Genomic DNA, 18,854 nt, shown 5'->3' on the forward strand with positions numbered 1-18,854 from the left:
TGGACATTGCCACTGCTCCATTGCATTACCACTGCCCTCGGCCCACAACTAACCTGTTAGACCTTTGGTCCAGACTCAACTGTAATATAATTACATCATAAGAGACAATACAAGTGCAATACCTAAAACTCACCAATATAATTATGTTAAGTATTTATGTTAATGCAACTGCAATTTTTGTTGAGTGACAAATGCACTAACTCTGGCCTTTGCTGATTTAAATTGTATATAAGTACATTACATTTGCAAGTATGTTCTCAATAGAACAACAATAAAAAATTAAAGCTCTCTGTACCACTACCTATCCATGTCCAATAACAAAAAATGAAGGAAGACATTGTTTTGTTTTGATTTTTTTAAATGCGTTAGAAAGACAGAGATTTAATATCAACATTTCAGTCCCTACACTATAATTTTTTTAAAAAGGGAACTAAAAAAAATCTATCTTAAAGTGAAAAATTAATGGAACTGTATAACCAGAGAGCTGTGGAACTAACTAGTAAAAACTGAAAAAAAAACAATTCAACACAATGGAATTTTTCAGACAGACACTGAAAACATCAAGCTTGTTCTTTCAGAGGTGCTAGTAAAATTAAAAATAATCAAAACCCAAACAAAAAACACACAATACTGATAAACCCTCCAGAAACTGTATGCATCAATGACTGCTGAAGTGGACCATGTTTTCATAGCAATATGCAAATATAATCCAGAAAAAATTAGGGCATGAAACCAAACTTGTTTTGTTGTGGGTTTTTTTTTTTTTAAAGACTGTAGATCACATTGACAAAAGTGGTTTCTTTTCAACATTGTACAGCACTTAAGAACACAAAGTATTCCTACATGTCCCTTTGTATACAGGTCTGTACTACAATATATATATTCCAAATTTCCAGATCTTTTATTGGATTGTGCTTTTCAACTTTTTACATTGTGCCAAAGTAGTTACAATTTTCCTAGCAGTTAAGAAGCCTTAAATCAGACTTTTTTTTTTTTGTTTGTTTTAAAGTACTGTGCACAATTTCCATCTTCAAGCAAAATTGTAATCTGCCTGTTCAGGCACACAAAAAGCACTCCAGTTTCTTAAACAGGGCTTGTTAACCACAGAATAGAAATTGCTCACCCTCACATCAGACTGCAACATGGTACATTTTCAGCTTGATGTCTAAGGATTTAATTCTGACACTAAGACTGGCTTTCTATACACCATTTGACAAAATTTACCCTTAAGTTATTGCTTATCGTATATTTTCACTGACACAAAAACAAAATGTTTGTATAGTAGTAAGGTATTATTAAAATAGCCTATCTTCAAAGCATTTTCAACAAAGCAAATATATTCTGCTATCTAAATTAGTAACCTGATGTTGCTTAAAGAAGTTCCAAAACATAGTCAGCCATTTTCCTAATTTTCATAGGAAAAAAAGAGAGTAATTTAGTACAGGCACTTAGACACCAGAGCTTCTCATAGGATATTCCCCAAAGGCAAGTAATCTTACTGAAAGCAGTATCAGTTTATTCAGCGCCTTTCATTTTTATAAATCCCAAAATGCATCTCTCAAACTACGTACAGTACATGCAGGGATTAAATCCCCACTGAAATTCAGTCAGCTGCAGTCATGGAAGGGAGCAGCCAAATGGAGAACAGGATGAAGGGGAGAATGTAAATGACTTAAGCATATTTGGGTATACCCAGATTTTGACAGGGGGAGGGGAACCTTAAGTCTTTAAAATCCACAAAAGGCAAAACAGATTTTCCCTTAAGTTTCCATCTGAGACCCATACATCAAGGTAAGGTATAAATATTAGAAACTTGGAAAAGGAAAAAGGTGGAATCAATCCTGTTGGTACTTTGACCTATTTATCTATGGAGTGATTAAGTCAGTTGCTTAAGGCTTGGTGCCTTACTACTTCCTTAGTATGGCCAGAAAAACTCATTTGCTTTATACAAGTTCAAGCTTTCTAAAGTTGTTTTTTTTAAATATGTGCTTCAAAATAAAAAAAATGTAAAAATTGATTTTATATGGATTTCATCTATTCAGAGTGAATGTCCATAAGGTGGGGATTAGGTCTTTCCATCTCTTTAGGTGGCAAGTATTTCACAGGCACTTAAATAAAAGTACTATTAGTTCATAATTAGATGTTTCCTATAACCTCATCTGTTACTCCAAATTAAAACATGTTTAATACCACATTATGCAAGGCACCAAGTTTCACAATTTCACTTTGGCTGCAGGTGCATTCACTCAAGCCTTCTAAATATCACCACCTTGATAAACTACTATAAAAAAGCCTCAATTCCTTTGCCATTGCCTTGAGTTCAGAAAAGAAAATCACTGTTTTTAAATAATTCAAAGAGAAGGACGGGGGAGAGGAAATCATCTAGTCATTGTTTAATGCCTACTACTGTGATGTTACTAATGCAGGTTAACAAAAGCTTGCCCTTTATAACAACTTTCACTAATTAGGGTGAGTTCCAAGGCTCCAAACGACAAGCTGGAACAATATATTTAGTGATGTGTCAAAAGGATCTACAGAGACAATGGCACAAAAAAAAATTATTGGTAAACAGCATAATCTACACAGCTATTTCAAGCCAACACAAATGCGTCTCCTATAAAGCACCCCGCCATTCTCTGAAAATGCATTATGTAGACAAGACCAATTGTCATACGAGAGACCAGAAAATGAAGACTCCATAGCAAATATGTTGATATTTATACACACTAAGACACAATGAAAGTCATTCTACACTTAGAGCCTTAAACCAGATATAATCTCAACTAGTTGAAACCTGCAAAACATTTGCGATTAAATTTTTATTACTACAGTATTTCTTTAAATACAGGATTTTTAGTTATCCTTTAACTGAATACTTTAATGGAATCAAAGTTCTCACCCTCCAAAGGGCTACATAAAGCTGTCCATGTGTGAAACATAGGCTTAGGAATATAAAGACATATTTTGTCAAAAGTCTGACCTTCTGACTTGTTTATGGTCATAAACTAAGATGGCCCTTGTACACATGACTAAGGGCCCTTGTACACGTGAGGAAATTACCCCTTTTAGTGGTTAATTGCCTTTTTTAAGGATTTGATTCCATAACAGTGTACATGTTTGGCAGTGTATTTCTATTTAAATAACTTATTACATAGCAAACTAAAACACTTCCCATGTATTTTAGTTTGTTACGTAACACAATTACAGCAACATTCCTCAAGTATACAAGGTCCCTATCCAGAGATGGCACTGGGGATGGTGCACAGGGCGCTGGAAGCCTGGGCCTGCTCAGGGAAGCTCAGGCTTGGCAGACTTCCAGTGCCCCATTCCCACCGTGTTCTCCTGCTGCCAGCACACCAGATGCCCTCCTGCCACCTTCGTGGGTGGTCCCATGCAGCAAGAAGGCAGCAGGGACGGTGCATGGGGTGCTGGAAGCTCACCAAGCACAAGCCTCCCTGAACAAGCTGGAGCTTCCAGTGCCCTGTACACCGCTGGATCCAGCAGATGCTGCCTGCAAGCTGGGGCTGTACCCACACAGCTAGCAACCCACCTGGGTGGCCCTGGGGGGCACTGCCACTACAGAGGGAACCACCAGGCCACCCCACAGCTCAGAGTATGTGCAACCCAGCAACAGCTTGCATGGGCAGGCTCTGCCGGGGGGGGGGGGGGGGGGGGGAGGGGCAGCGTTGAGGGGCTTAATCTTTTATTTTTATTTTTCTCTCCCAGAGCCTGCCTGCATTTCCTGTGGCCAGGGAGTGAGCTGCCAGCGGGTCAAGCAGCCGCTGAGCTACAGGAGACCCCAGTGCTTCCATCCAGTACGGTGCTTCCTCCTGGGCAGCACCACCCTGCTAGCACCCCACCCAGGGGTGCCACCACTGTGGAGGGAAGTACTGGGGCCTCCACAGCTCAGGGCCTGCTGGCAGTTTACCCCCTGGCTGTGGGACAGGCAGGCAGGCTCGGGGGGGAAGGATCAGACCCTTCAGCACTTTTTTTTTTCCTTCAGCAGAGGCTGCCTGCTGCATGGCGGGGGGCCCCGGTGTTTAATTGTAGCTCTGGCTTGCCTGCATATCTATTTGAAATGCCTCAGGCTTTATAATAAAAACATGTCAATTCTGTCTGTCCGTAGCACTCCGATCGGTTGTTTCAGGAAGCACTGTGACTCGCTGCCAAGACAACCAATCAGAATAAGCCTATTATTATTATAGATTTGGTCAGAGACAAAATGCAGTCTGCGTATATTAAAAAAAAAACACTAATAAAAACTAGTTTGAGAACTTAAAAAAAAACAGGATTAGGCATATGAAAGACAGGACAATACACTAGAATATATACAAATATTACAGAAAAAACTCAGTCTGATATTAACAGCTAGATAATTAATCTCTAAAAGAATTAGAGGGAAAAGCTGCATCAGGAAAAAATATTGCTTCCTCAAAAGAGGTCAGAGCACTTCCCATCTGCACAATGTTAAGTAAGGAGTCTCTGGAATCAGAAGGAAAAACCATTGATGACACATCAGGGGGACATGTGCCCCTCCAGATTTCTGCGCTGATGGTGGGACATGGGGCTGCAGCCCGGCCAGACCCAATGCCTGGCAGCAATGGAGGTGGCAGCGCGGAGTTATGCCCCACCCCTGTCAGCACTTACGTATCACCTATGGGAAAAACACAAGTAATACACCACTGGCACATAATTGAGCATAGGTCTATGTAGGCTCATACACCCCAGCACATGTGGATTAGCAATATTAAAAGGAGGAGTCAGGGCAGACGCACTACCAATGATTGTACGATGGTGTACTCACCATTCATACATGGAAGAAGCATACACTGGCTGCAGCAGTACAGTCTTTACTAACTGCCTCCCCACTCTCCTCCCCGGGAAAGACACTCTTCTGTTTCTGCACATTTTGACAAGGGAAAAAATTCATCCACTCTTGCTGCACCCTGTAAAAAAAGTCCTTTGTCCTCAAGCTACCTCTGTTGTTAGTGCTTAGGCCAGTGTACACCTGTACTATCCTGCACACTATGGCTAGGTACAGACATTCAAAAAGCCCAAGATGGAATAGATCTAAGTTACATGGTTTTCTGTAAGCAGTGTTTAGATCGGTAGCAAAAAGAATACACATTCACCTTGTGGCAGGAGGGGGTGGGTGGGGGGAAATCTTAGACTGTGTTCTGACATTTGTAAACCAGGCTACATGCGCCAAACTTCTGTTCTGTTACATATATAGACTGGTTTCTGATCATTTATACTGGTAAAAGTGTAATGTCCATACCTGGTCGATGAATACACATGGAGTCAGCAGATTAACTTGCTGGAAATATAGAAAGTTACTGTGAAGACATACCAACAATAACTTGTACCTAAGACTCTTGAGAAGAAATTGTTCCTAGGAAGGGGAGGGGAATTTGAAGAAGTACAGCTAGGGACCTACAAGGACCCTTCTGCTGGGGAACCAATAACAGATGCAGCTAAGGCCTGGCTGTAACAGCATCTGCAGAAGACAGAGAATCAAAGTATACATTTCCATCTACACATAACCTTACTATTTCTCACAGCAGCCAGGTACATGGAAGCATCCAAAAGGTTTTTTCAGGGGGTAAATTAAGAGAGCCATACATGCAAATAGGTTTCCAACTATATTTAGAAAATGTTGCATTAGTGTTATCCCTGGTATACTGGAGGCCCCAAGACAAGTATCATAATTTTGCTATTGTACCTAGAGTATCCACAAAAAAAATATAAGATATCTTTGGGAAAAAATATGCATATCCTTGGTTCATATTAGTGGGTGCATCTACATGAGACGCTATGTCACCATAGCAATGAGCTACAGGGACACAGTGTCACTGGGCACTAAATGGGACTCTTCCACTACTGTGCTGTAGTTCGTTGCTAATGCGCAGTAGGGTCAGAAACAACCTGTGCACTGTCGGGACTGCACAGTACCAGCTGAAGCAAGTACTAAATGACCGCAAAGTATCAACTGCACAGTGGGGCACATGTGTAGATGCTCCCAGTGTGTATGAGAAAGTTACTTTTTAAATTAATTTCTCAGTAATGGAGTCCAGGTAAAAAGCAAAAGTAAATATTTAGTATCATACCATATTCTATTTACATTATGTTAAATATGCCTTTGTGCCAAAACTATCCAAGTGACCAGTTCGTTGCACTGATCTATTAACTTTAATAAGCTGAGGTGTTTTATCATCATTGACGATGCAGTTTCAGGAAGCTTTTTAGGAGCCTGCAATTTAAACCAGCTTCTCTCTGAACTAGCCTAGCCCCTGTAACAAATTATTCATTTTTCATCCACTACAATACTGAGTTTCTATAACATGAAACAAATTATTTTCTCAACTACCCACAAGTTGAAATCTCTAGGAAATCACTTCAATTAGTGGCATTACTTTAGATTTACACAAGCATAATGGAGTCAGATTTGGTGCCAAAGTTTAATTTCCCTATCATCAGTTAAGCAAATTAGACTACACTATTCAAACTCTGACAATCATATCTAACCACGCGTACCCACAGAGTATCTGATCTCTCCAATGACAACACAAGGCTGTACTGAGACACTGTGGCAGCATTCTAATTATGAATCAGATCACTAGAAAAGAACAGGACAGTTAACAAACCTTACTGTTTAACAAGCAGGATCTTGTTAGCTCTGAATACATTTAGTGTACTTATTAAATCAGGAGGCAACAAAATTGATGAATGAATGATTAAAGAGAGCCAGGAATACTGTTGCTTCAATGTAGCTTGATTGCATGTTCTGCAAATGAAGTGTAAAAGTAACTTACTGTCATAGTCAATACAATTATTTTAATCATAAAGGGAGGAACTCCTAAACATTACAATGTTATCTAAGGGAATTTGAGTAATTTTATGTGTATTAATTTGAAATGCAAGCAATATATATGATCTAATATCAGTGATATATAAGCTGCATTTTATAAGGAATATTATCAAGCTAACAATATACTATTGCTGTCTTAGTTATTGATTTTTAAATTAACAATTCCAGAAGAATTGTTTTGCTCTGTATGTCGCATCTTTTCAGGATGTGATGTAAATTAAAAAAAAAAAAAAAAGTTATCCTTTACTAGCAAGTTTTTTTTCCTGCAAAAAAATAAGATAATTTAAAAATAGACACATTAAATTTGAATCTGACAACCTATATTAAGGCCTAATCTACTAAAATGAATTACATAAATATTATTTTAAGTAAAGCATGCTCACTGCTTAATTTTAAAGAAACCCAAACCACTGAACTAGAGGGGAGGCTATACTGGAATCTGAGGCTAAATATAGACATTTACAAAGCCCAAAGTAGAACCGATCCAATATACATGGGTTTCTCTATGCCTGCATCTGTGCTGGTTTAGGTCTGTGACAGCCCAGAGCAGCCAAGCACCTGGCAAGTGCTAGCACGTCTCCCTACAACAAAGTGGAACAAAAAAGGGGGAGGGAAGGAGGGAGGGAAGGGGTGGGCAAAGGCACCTGGGATGCTGGTGGACAGTGACCTAAGTTGAGCTGGGAGGGGATCTGGTACTGAAGCTCAACAGACTAGTTTAACCTAAGGCTGATACTACATCAATCCAGGTTTATCTTAGGACCAGGATCAGCCATTTTTAAACCAGTCTATGCACTCCAAACTTCTGTTATGGGTACAGACCAGTTTCCAACCACTTAAACTAGGAAAAGTGTCACATCTGCACCCATCCCGAGTTTGTTGAGATCTACACTAGCTTGTTAGCGCAGAAATCTCTTCTGTGATGTAAACTGAAATGGGGACACTATTCTATTAATGCAAGTTAAGAACTAGTTCATTGAAAGGTTGATTTGAAAGTTGAAAAAAGAGGAAAGCGTACCATATATGAGTAAAACTAGGTGTGGGACTTGTGAGGTTTAGTTCTAAACCTTAAAGCACACACGAACTAGAAACTATAGGAAATACTCTCTCAAAGAAGCTTTAAAGGAAAATTGCTGTTATGATAAGTTCTGTGTAATGAGTACATAAGGCAGTTTTTTTTCCAACTAGTTAACAGCTTTAAAATATTCCTCTACATGCATAAATTAACTGCAGCTTTTGTTCAAAAGCCACTTAATAACATACAAGGAAAATTAACATATTAGTCTTCATTTTTAACATAACAAATGTGAAAATTAGGAGTCTGCATCAATGTATGCTGATTGCTTCAATATGCATCTCTATTGTGTTCTCCACTTCAGTATAATGACTATATTTAATTACGATACAGCAGGTCTTAATGGTTATCAGATAATAACAATCAGCTATTTAAAACTGATTTAAGAGCTGAGCCCACCCTACCTTTTTTCCTACAGATGAAATGATTGGGCTAGCAAGTTGTTAGAGTCTTGCAACAGTGCAAATAACAAGTCCTCTCCATTTACAGAGCATATGTTTTCATAGATTTTCATAGGAAGAACTTCACAGTTAGAACGGCCAAGGTCTGGAACAGGCTCCCAAGGGAGGTGGTGCTCTCCCCTACCCTGGGGGTCTTCAAGAGGAGGTTGGATAGGCATCTAGCTGGGGTCATCTAGACCCAGCACTCTTTCCTGCCTAGGCAGGGGGGTCGGACTTGATCTATTGAGGTCCCTTCCGACCCTAACATCTATGAATCTATGAATCTTACTAGGATCCTATGACCCCTGCTGACTTCCTGCCCCTGGGGCACAGGACTGGACTCGATCTTCCAAGGTCCCTTCCAGCCCTAAGATTTCTATACAAAAACATACTTTCCCATCTGTTAAGTGTCAGTCAATTCATCCACTCCCACATGCACATCCAGAAGCCATGTATTTGCCTTTGTGAATGTATACTCACATTACATGAAAGCAAATTATAAGTTTTGGTAGAAGCAACCATTTCTACATTGCTGTATCCAGGAAGCTTACACATCTATAAAATAGCATGACTAATAACATGACAGGATTGTTCAGAGGTCCAAAAGTTAGACTTGTTAAACTGCTTACAGTAGATCATCATACAAACTATATTTCTAACAAATATTTGGATCAGATGACAAGCCTCTGCCCTTGTATATACAAGCCAAGGCTGTGCATTCGTCCTGAATTTTTATCTAAGACTTCATCTTACTACAGGACTCGCAATCATACTCTGTACAAGACTCAATCACTTTAATCTGGGTAATTATTCTTCAGTCAAAACATATTTTAGATTTGAAGCAGATACAATGTTGGGTTTTAGTTAAACAGAGATTGCTATTTATCCAGGAGCTGCTTTAAGCTTGATGTTACAAGAACTTTAGCAATAAGCTTCTGCCAGCTTATAGAAGGGAGCCCATGCCACTGTGATGCCCAACAGCTTAACTCTCACCTGTGCAGGGCTCTCCAAATTAGCAATGCAAAAATACTATCATTGCACCTGCTCAGAGCCTTTAAAGTTCAAAATAAGAAAGTCTCAAGAACTCATCAAGATCATGATTCATAGCTTTTGCCAGCAAGTCTTTTAAAAAGACCACACATACTTCTCCTAGTTAAACAGGCAGGCTTTCCCCAATGCTCACTGATTTATCCTTTTAAAAATATCTCTCGGTCCTGCATTCTAATCTGTTAAGGAGGAAGCACTGTTCCGTTTGAGAGAATTACAGAAAAACAGGAACAGGAAAAATATTCTCACCATGTCTACAGCAATTCATTCCTCACTACCAAGTTACACTGGCTGGTCTGCAAGGCCAAAGTATGCCAAGCAACCTAACCTAGGCACGAATGGCCACACTGCAGTCACACACCAATTAAGTACATACACAATGGAGCTGTACTCATCACATGAGGCTTCAGCACTTCTGCCATCCCATCCCCTGGTTCTCAGCACTATAGTAAACTGAGCCACTGATTCTTTGCCAGTAAATTGTGGGAAAGGACTAGAGAATGATCAGTACTCAGTCACATGGTTCAGTCTGCATCCTCACTGAAGATGAGCCAACCAGCCTGGGCTAAAAGCACCAAGCTCGGGTCAGAGTTGTGTGTGTAGAGAGAGGAACTAGCTGAATGGGTAACACTGCAATAGAAGCCTAGGTAAATCTGTACTGAAGCCATCCCCCAAGGCCTGAGCAAGTTTTGTACTAATGCCAAATGAAATACAGAGTAGTTTATGGTCCTCCTTTAAATTTCAGAAGTAATTAAAAGATGATCCTTAGTATCAAGAAAGGGACATAAAAATGCCCAGTTTGCTCAGAAAATTTTAGAGAATGACAGCTGCGTTAGTCTGAAGTCCAACAGAAGGTAGGGAGAGGTGCACATTATAGACAACTGAATCACAGATGCATAAACTTTCATGAGCTACAGCTCACTTCATTAGATACTATGAGAAGACATAACATTTTAGTAGCAAGTTATAGGTCATTCTTCTCCTACTTTTGGTATTGTGTCATTATATTAACCACATTTAAAAAAACAAAAAAAAGTTGTTTGGAACAGTTGGCTGGTATAATATATCCAGGCTTCTGTTTCCCCAATTTTGAGACCAAATGGTTTTATTTTGTTTTTCAAACGTATAATATTTGCTACACTGAGTTTTAATCCTTGGTATCAAGCAGAAGCAGCCTAGGAGCTATTTTTACCCAAGTACTGAAGAAATATTTCTGACAAGAAGGAAGATGAAAGTCTATGAAAGTGTTAAAACAAATCATAGCTCTGCTTAGTAACAACATGCTTATGTGAGACTAAGAACACAGGAAATACAAGGGTGTGCATGTTACTTATTATAAAACAGCTAGCTATTACTAATCACCATCTTTTGACCTTCCGAGGGCATTTTCGTTCTGCTGCCTATTCTGCTTCAGAGAACTCTGGCTAGGACCATGCTTTCCTTCGGGTTTTGTACAGCACAGAGCACACACTGGAAGAGTTCAACCAAAATGATGTCAATGCTAGTGGTCTTATCTATCTCCATGGAACATCTCAACTGGTCAACTGACTTCAGTGTCTGAGACACTAAACACAACACATATTTAAACAAAGTATGACAAGTATGTTATTTTCCTATTACTGTAGGAAACATTAGAAACTAAGGAACAAAAGAAAACTATCCGGTCCGGTTTCTGTAAACAAACACTGCTGCAAATGTCAATCACTACATTGTTACCTTGTCTGCCTCCCCCACGCATCTGTCATAGCCACCTCTTCTCTCTCAAATGTTAACATTTTTGGAACGGCAACTTTTTCATTATGCATATCTAGAATGCCTTGTACAATGGGAACCAGTGCCTCACTGGGACCCTAGGGACACTACAAAGGAGTATGACAAGTAATTAAATTAATTGAAAAGCATGCATATTTTCAAGCTTAAGAAAGTACAGACTACTTTCCAAAAAACATTAATCTTTTTTTACTTTGTTACCCTCATACTCTGGCTAATTCAAATTCATTCAAAGGAGCACACATGGAATTATTTTAGTTGTACAGAAATAAAAATGACCATTTGCTGCATGGAAAAATATTTGTCAGACACCTCTTTTTCCATTTACTCTATTATACCATATGTAGGATGTAAAACAGGCTGGACAAGAGCCTAAAAACATCTGTCACAGACTTTAAAACCTCTAATAATAGCACAGCTGGTGTCCCCTGTCTAATGATCTCACCACCGAATCATATGACCACTCCTGACTCTCACCCCAATGAGGAGGAGGAGCTGAGAAACAGACAATAGTTGGTACACATTCATTCACAACTCAATTTGCATTTCAAAAAATAAACTAGTTGAGAGAGTGAATTTAGCTTCTATTAAAAAAAGGGTTCAATAGTTTGCTTTCCACTTCTCTTTTCAATGAAGCCAAGAAGCCATTAAACAAATCAATAAACAAATCATTCCTCCATAAGGGTGCAGAAGGGTAGCTGCAGACAGGGTAATCTGAACGCTGAAAGGTAAATATTTTTAACTAGACTTTTTTTTTTTAAACTTTACGTTCTGATTTATATTCTTGTCCAGTTAGTTACCCTAAAGTTAAACCAATATCAAAACTTAGAGGGCTGTTTATTTGGTGCGGGGGGGGGGATGAGCAGAGAAGAGGGAACCCAGTAGGAGAAGTATAATTCTTGTTCAGAATGCAGTCCTGAATCCATGCCAGGCGTTAATAGATACTTGTCATAGGGATGCTTTAGAGAAACATCCTAGCCTTCCCACTACCAATGGGAGTTGCTATGGGAAACCGTATTGCAGACTTATTGATGGTGGAAACAAAGAAGTAGTGTCTCATAGTGGGCGAGGTGGGGTGGGCAAGATTTTAATTCCGCTTTGATACTCATTGTCATCTGCCTGTTCCTTCACGGCTCTCAAAACCTTAAGGACCTAATTGGCATTGGTTCAGATTTTATTTTATTCATACAGGGAGGGAAGGTAGCACTAAACCAACTACAAAATTACACCCCAACCACCAAAGCTTACAGGTACTGGCCAAGCATAAAGGGGTAGCTCCCACTGGTAGTGTAATTGTATCCACAGTAACTTAAGAATGAGTCAAGAACTGTGGATTTAAGTACAGCTCATCTATCATTCTTTATAAAAAAAACCCAATGTATTACATTAACCTAATTAGGGGCAAATGTCTTGATTCTATTTCACATGGGGAAGTGGGGGGTGGAGTGGGAAGAAAGAGAGAGAGAGAACAAAACCCTCTCCACACAAAGGCACAGTCTGGTAAAGAAAGAAGAGAGAGACAATAATGCTTATCAATATTTGCCTAATTTAGAATGCAAACCTCTCAGGACTTAGGACTTTGTTTGGTGTAGCACATTAAACACACAGTTGGTACACAAGAGGGAGGAAGAAAGAGGCAACACTATGTACATGAGTTTGGGCACATTAAAAACAACTACAATTAGTCACATCATAAATGCTTAGTTCTAAAAAAAGCTATGCCATAAGATTCCCTGGCTACAATAAATCAATCTAGCCATGCCATAACCATCTTTTCTAGTTGTCTATCAGTTATAAATACTTTACTGTTTTATGCTATTTAGTTAGTTTTCCTTCTTTCAAACAAAACTATTATGTAAATTCATGCTAGACAGCATTTTTCTTTATTTTAGTCCTATAATCAAAAGTGTCAAAACTATGTTCCATATTTATTTGAATTCAAGAGAACTGGATTCCCATCCCCACATTTAACATGGAGAAAAATTCCCTCATCTTGGATTTGAGTATTTGAGTATAAAAGCCAGGGGGGGGGTAGGTGACTACTGCAGAAACATATAAAGATAGAATGCAACTATTTAGGACTAATACAAACTACTATGCAAGTTGTTATTTACTGTAAACATGAATTCCTTATCTGAGCCAGCTCCTAGTTTCCTGCAATGGAAATATATGTCTTTTCCCTCCACAGAGGTTTTTTTTTAAATCAACAGAAGTATATTTGTTTCTAGGTTTCCTGTGTTTAAGGTGTGATGCTAGGTAGATATTTAGTTACCACATGTTAAAAAATCAAATAATAGGAATTTGTAACCAAAGTAAAACTTCAGGCCTTCTTCCCATAAGTGGGCCAAACCAACCTTGGTAATCAGGTATTCTTCAACCTTACACAAACCAACTGTTCAGAGCCAGATTCAACATTCATTCTTATGCCAGTTTCTCATTTACATAAAGAAATAGGTGCTTGGCTGGAGTGGAAATGTTTCAGCAGAACCCAGATCAAAGCAGCAAAAATACTAGAACACAAGAGCATGGCCAAGTACATTTCTTTTATTAATCATATCATACTAAGTGTGCCATTTTTTCCTGATTAAGTTATTGTCAGCTACAGTTCAGCGAGCCTACACTTATGCTTGGAGTACCACAGGCAACATTTAAGACTTATGTTCTGCTGGAATAATGGATGACAGTTGTCAGGACTTTCACAGTACAGCCTTGTACTGGTTTTTTAATAGAGTCTGTTTTGGAGCATTTAACAAGATGCACTACCAAAGTGGACATGGGCAAATTACAACATAAATAAAGCATCATCTTGTTCATCTCTAATTCTAAGTGCTCTTGTTGGCCATTTCATTCCAGTTGGTATAATATTCTGGGATAAAGGTTGATTACAGTTGTCAGCACAGCATCATCATAAGGGCTATGTGTAAGCCTAGGTGCATCTAAATTGCCTCATGCTTCCACCTTGTTTTCTAAAACTTCTAACAAGAGCTGTGACATAGCAGCACAACTGGGCTAGGGATAGAAGTTACACATAAACTAGTTTAGAGTAATCAGAAACTGGTTTAAATCTTTAACAGAACAGAAGTTCAGCGCACATAAACCAGTTTCAAAATGGCTGAAACTGGTTTAAGGTAAAACTGGTTGAATGTAATATCAGACTTAACTGATTTATGTCAAAACAGTTTATAAAACTTCTGTCCCAGACCCCTTCCTGGTTCAAATTAAATCACAATCCCTCAGCATCCCAGCATGCTTTGCAGCCCTAGGCTAGGCTATGCTGTCTCCAGAGAGCAGAGCTGGACCCGCCCTAGCTGGAGCAGTGCAGGATGGCTCAATGCCCTCCACCCCCCCAGGCAAACCCGAACTGGGGTTTGGGGCCAGGGAGGGGGGTTAAACTCACCTTCCCCTGAGTACAGAGGTGCCCTGTGCTGCTGGCTTACTTAGTGCTGGCTGCAACTGTGGACTACAAATCCCAGAGGAACCTGGAAGCAGAAAGAGGATGTGATAAGTAACCCTGCAGAGTCCTGCTGCAGTGAGTCTGAACTGCAAGTCCCAGCGACATCAGGGGGAGCAGGAAGAGGAAGCGAACACACAGCCCATGCTGTGTTTATAGTTCTTCAGTTTATACTGTTTTCAGAGAAAGAACTATTCTTTCTCAAACTTTTATGAATTCAGTGATACTACCTTCTGCCGCCTGCCCAGGCAGAGCACAAGCTAGGGCCTGGCCATGCCACCTCCTCTCCAGCAGGGAGTGGGAAAGTGTCTTGGATGGCTTCTGTCTTCCCTCCCCTTTGACAATGGCTTGGCAGGCATGCTCTAGTACCCCCCAGCTTCTGGCTTGAGCCACTGCAGGCATGTGGCTGCATTTTCTGAATCAAAAGCAAATGTGTGATCATTTGCTTATCAATTCAATCTCTGCAGTTTGGACTAACCTGCAAAGACTGAATCAATTCAGCCTCGGGCTTTTTGACTGTTTGCACTTAGTTCAGGTGAACAGGCAGAACTTTTGACCAAGGGCAACCACTTAACTGGAGGTCAAGCAGTCAACACTTAGCTGCAAAGAAAAATAAGCTAATGCTAACATTCTACATTCTGACAGAGTTAGAGTGGCCAAGGTCTGGAACGGGCTCCCAAGGGAGGTGGTGCTCTCCCCTACCCTGGGGGTCTTCAAGAGGAGGTTAGATAGGCATCTAGCTGGGGTCATCTAGACCCAGCACTCTTTCCTGCCTATGCAGGGGGTCGGACTCGATGATCTATTGAGGTCCCTTCCGACCCTAACATCTATGAATCTATGACAGGATGAGATTAAGATTAATCTACACATCCAGAAGAGGAAGTTAAAATCCAAAAGGTGGCCATTCAGAAATAAATTTAAAAGGTATCATAAGAGCCAGATTATTCCGAGAAGGAAAGAAACATCATCTCTATCAGGAATATCCAAATGGCAGCCTGCTTGCCAGATGGCATTATCATGTGGCCCTTGGGTTCCTCATTGCTCCTGCTGCTGTTGCTTCTGCAGCATCTGGGGTCTTTGAGGCAGGGCAGCACAATGGAAGAGTGCCCAGGAAACCTGCTGCCCATACAGTGTGAAGCCCCTGACCACACAGAAGTTGGACAGTGCTGATTATTACAGTTTAGGTACTGAAAAAGTGCCTTAAAAACAACCAGTTTTGTTGAATGTGACCAAGTTAAACCAATAACATGAGATCAGTGAAACATACATTTAATTTTAAAAATGTATATATCTAAAGATTCTCAAATATGATTTAACATATAAAATAGAGCTCATACATTAAACTTCATAATCATTTGATCCAAAGCTGTTTAATAGTTTATAACAGACTGTTTGATTACTTCTCAAGACATGGGCAAAAAAGTGAAAATAAAATAACCCACCATTCATGGCAGGTATTAAGACTGGCTTTCACACAAACTTACAATGAAAACAAAAATTTACACCATGTTTATTTGTTGCTGTGAAAGTTTATCTGGAGACTTATTTTGGATCAGAAATAACTACCTAAGTAATTTAGCTAAAAGTGTTTCTAATGGATTTTACCTAGATTGCCTTCAAGTACTTTTTTCCTGAAATGAGTGTTGTCTCACAGAACTGAGAGAAACTAATACATTCTACTTCAACCTTTTCAGTCAGCTCTCAATAATTATCAGCCCAAAATGCCAAAAAGTATGACATTTTGAATATGCTACAAGGTTTAACAGGTTTACAATCAGTAATCAGCAACATAATAGTTGGCACTCTATTGAGGATCCATTTCCAATAATTCTATTGTAAACTGAAGTATTACACTGTATTCTAGGTAGCTGTTACAACTGGAAATGCATACCGTTCTTCAACACCAACTGAAATCTATTCTCTATCAAAGAAACCGGTAGATACTTTTGTTCAGAGATGCTGTTTATAGCTCACCATGAAGCTGGTGGTTGAAAAACTGACAGTCAACTAAGCTGAATCAGCTTCTCAAGCAGATGTGAAGCTTTTGCTAGGAAATAGCAAATTCCAATCCATAGAGATAATTAATTTAAATGATTTAGTCTCTTTGCCACTTCATGCTTCCTTGGAGATTTCTATAAAAAAGCCAGAATAATAAAAGCTACTTTTGATTCATTTTTCATGCAATAATAAAGTATCATATGAGTTTCTTTTGTTCAAGGTCATAGTCCTATAATCCTTCTGCAAAATCCTTCCAAAACATTGCCCACTTAGGTCTGATAAAAACAAACCTTAATTACTACGAGAAAACTCTTATAATATTTTATGGGTTTCATTTGTTTGTTTGTCACTTTATAATTTTCATATAACATGGTGGAACTGCATTTCTCAGTACCCTTGGTATTAATTGTACCCAATCTACTTGCTTTGTTGAAGAGTAAAATTGAAGTGGCCACACCTTAAGGCAACAGTCCAGAAGAAAACTCAAATATTAGTACATTTCATATAACACACAAAACATTTCACATAGCACACTAAACAAAGCTGGGGCTGTGCAGAGCTCAGAGAAAATATCCGGTATGAGTGGAGCTGAATAGCAGGCTTGAGAAGAGACCTCTGAAATGAGATGTTCTTGAAAGCTCGGAGTGCACAGTTCCCGCTGGCTCTAGTTACACCACTTTATCAGTATGTCACATGTTCTGCTCAACTGAAGTGAACTAACAACTAGGTTCATTTGCCCCTGCTCACACTTGAAGCCTAGTCTATACAGTTGAAAGTTTAATACATGTGAACCCAATTTGCCACCTGGCTGCACTATCAGTTTCCTATACACAAAACAGAGCACAGTTTCCAGTTACAAATTAGAGGCACTCAAAAGGCAGTACTTTAATCCAGCACAGAAACAAATGAGAGGATATCGCACCACTCAAATCCAAATAAAAGTAGGTTTTCCTCAGCTAGCTCCAGAGAAAAAAATTAGGGAGAGATTATAGATACTGATAAAACCAACACAAATCTCACTGGCCACTAACTAGATGCTCATGTTTCTGACTATGCCACCCCCTCCTTACTTCCAATTACTCATTTCTCCTGCTTCACTCCGATATAATATCTTTATTATCACTTTGCTCCGTCCCCAAGCTAACTGCATCCAAACAAGTAGATCTGCCAGAAAGTGAATTTAGACATCTCCTTAATGATCATAAGAAGGAGTTAACTAGAGCCAGCATTCAACCTGGTAACATGAGCTAAATTAAAGATAAAATTTACTCATGCACTTTTGCCACAGTGCAAGAAGATTATTTTTATATAGATTCTATCAAAATACATGGTTCTTTTTTGGAGTTGTCAAGTCATATTTAATATATCGAAGCCAAACCTATAAGGCAAGGGTGCCCAACTTTTGGCTTATGGGTAAGTTCCAGCCCCTCATGCCGTGTCATCTAGTCCACCGGGTTCCTCACGGATCTGTGGGGAGCACAGCAGGCCAGGGCTAGATCAGGCACACAGGACCCAATCCCAGTGCACAGGAGCGGTGCAGGGCCAAATCCTGGCCAGGCAGGGGTTGTGCAGGGCTCAATCTAACCTGCAAACCAGCCCTCGGCCATTCATCAGACCCATGGGGCTGAAACCATGAGCACCATTGTATTAGACAAATAATATTCATGCAGTATGTTTGCTGCCAAATTTTAATAGACTGGCATGATGGAAATAACCGTTATGAACCCAGATGTGAAAATTTATTTAATTTCAAGATACTTGATAGATCAGCTCAGTTCAATGGCTGTTTGAATTCCAACTAAGAAAGCATGAAAGCTCTTCCTATCTAACAACAACAACAAAGAGTGCAAGAACATGAGATTTATTTGTTCTAAATATCTTGTAGGACATAACACTGCCTGGAGATGATCAGCCACTGACAGCGGATGATCTTGGCATAGCTATACCTATTTTCTACCTTGGGTATTTTCCACGCTTCCGGGTTTTGCTGGTTGCTCCTTCCACCTTCCGCCTGCCCCCCGCCAAACACCTTTTTTTTCTGCTATATGTATCAGAGTGTTTTTAAACCTCCCCAGAGGCATTGGCTAAAGCTAAGGCTCGGGACTTCAACTGGGGGGTGTCAATTCTCCTGGTAGGAACACAGCCAGAGGTTCTTGGCTAGAGGGTCTTTCCCTCTCCACTCAGGGTCAGACCAATCACCATATTTGG

At 39.6% G+C, this 18,854-nt stretch overlaps 1 protein-coding gene across 6 annotated transcripts in view; it reads right to left on the minus strand.

Moving 5' to 3' along the window:
• TRAK1 (trafficking kinesin protein 1) overlaps positions 1-18,854 on the minus strand; it is a 190,686-nt gene that overhangs the window by 158,258 nt on the left and 13,574 nt on the right. For 5 of the 6 annotated variants that reach the window (XM_059728759.1, XM_059728758.1, XM_059728757.1 and 2 more), the window contains exon 2: positions 14,595-14,676. The exons of the other annotated variant lie outside the window; for it this stretch is intronic. The gene's annotated coding sequence lies outside the window, so the exon portion shown is untranslated. The remainder of the gene's footprint in view (positions 1-14,594; positions 14,677-18,854) is intronic. 6 annotated transcript variants of the gene reach the window in all.

The sequence above is a fragment of the Alligator mississippiensis genome, chromosome 5 (genome assembly GCF_030867095.1).
Source record: "Alligator mississippiensis isolate rAllMis1 chromosome 5, rAllMis1, whole genome shotgun sequence".
Taxonomy (NCBI): Eukaryota; Metazoa; Chordata; order Crocodylia; family Alligatoridae; genus Alligator; species Alligator mississippiensis.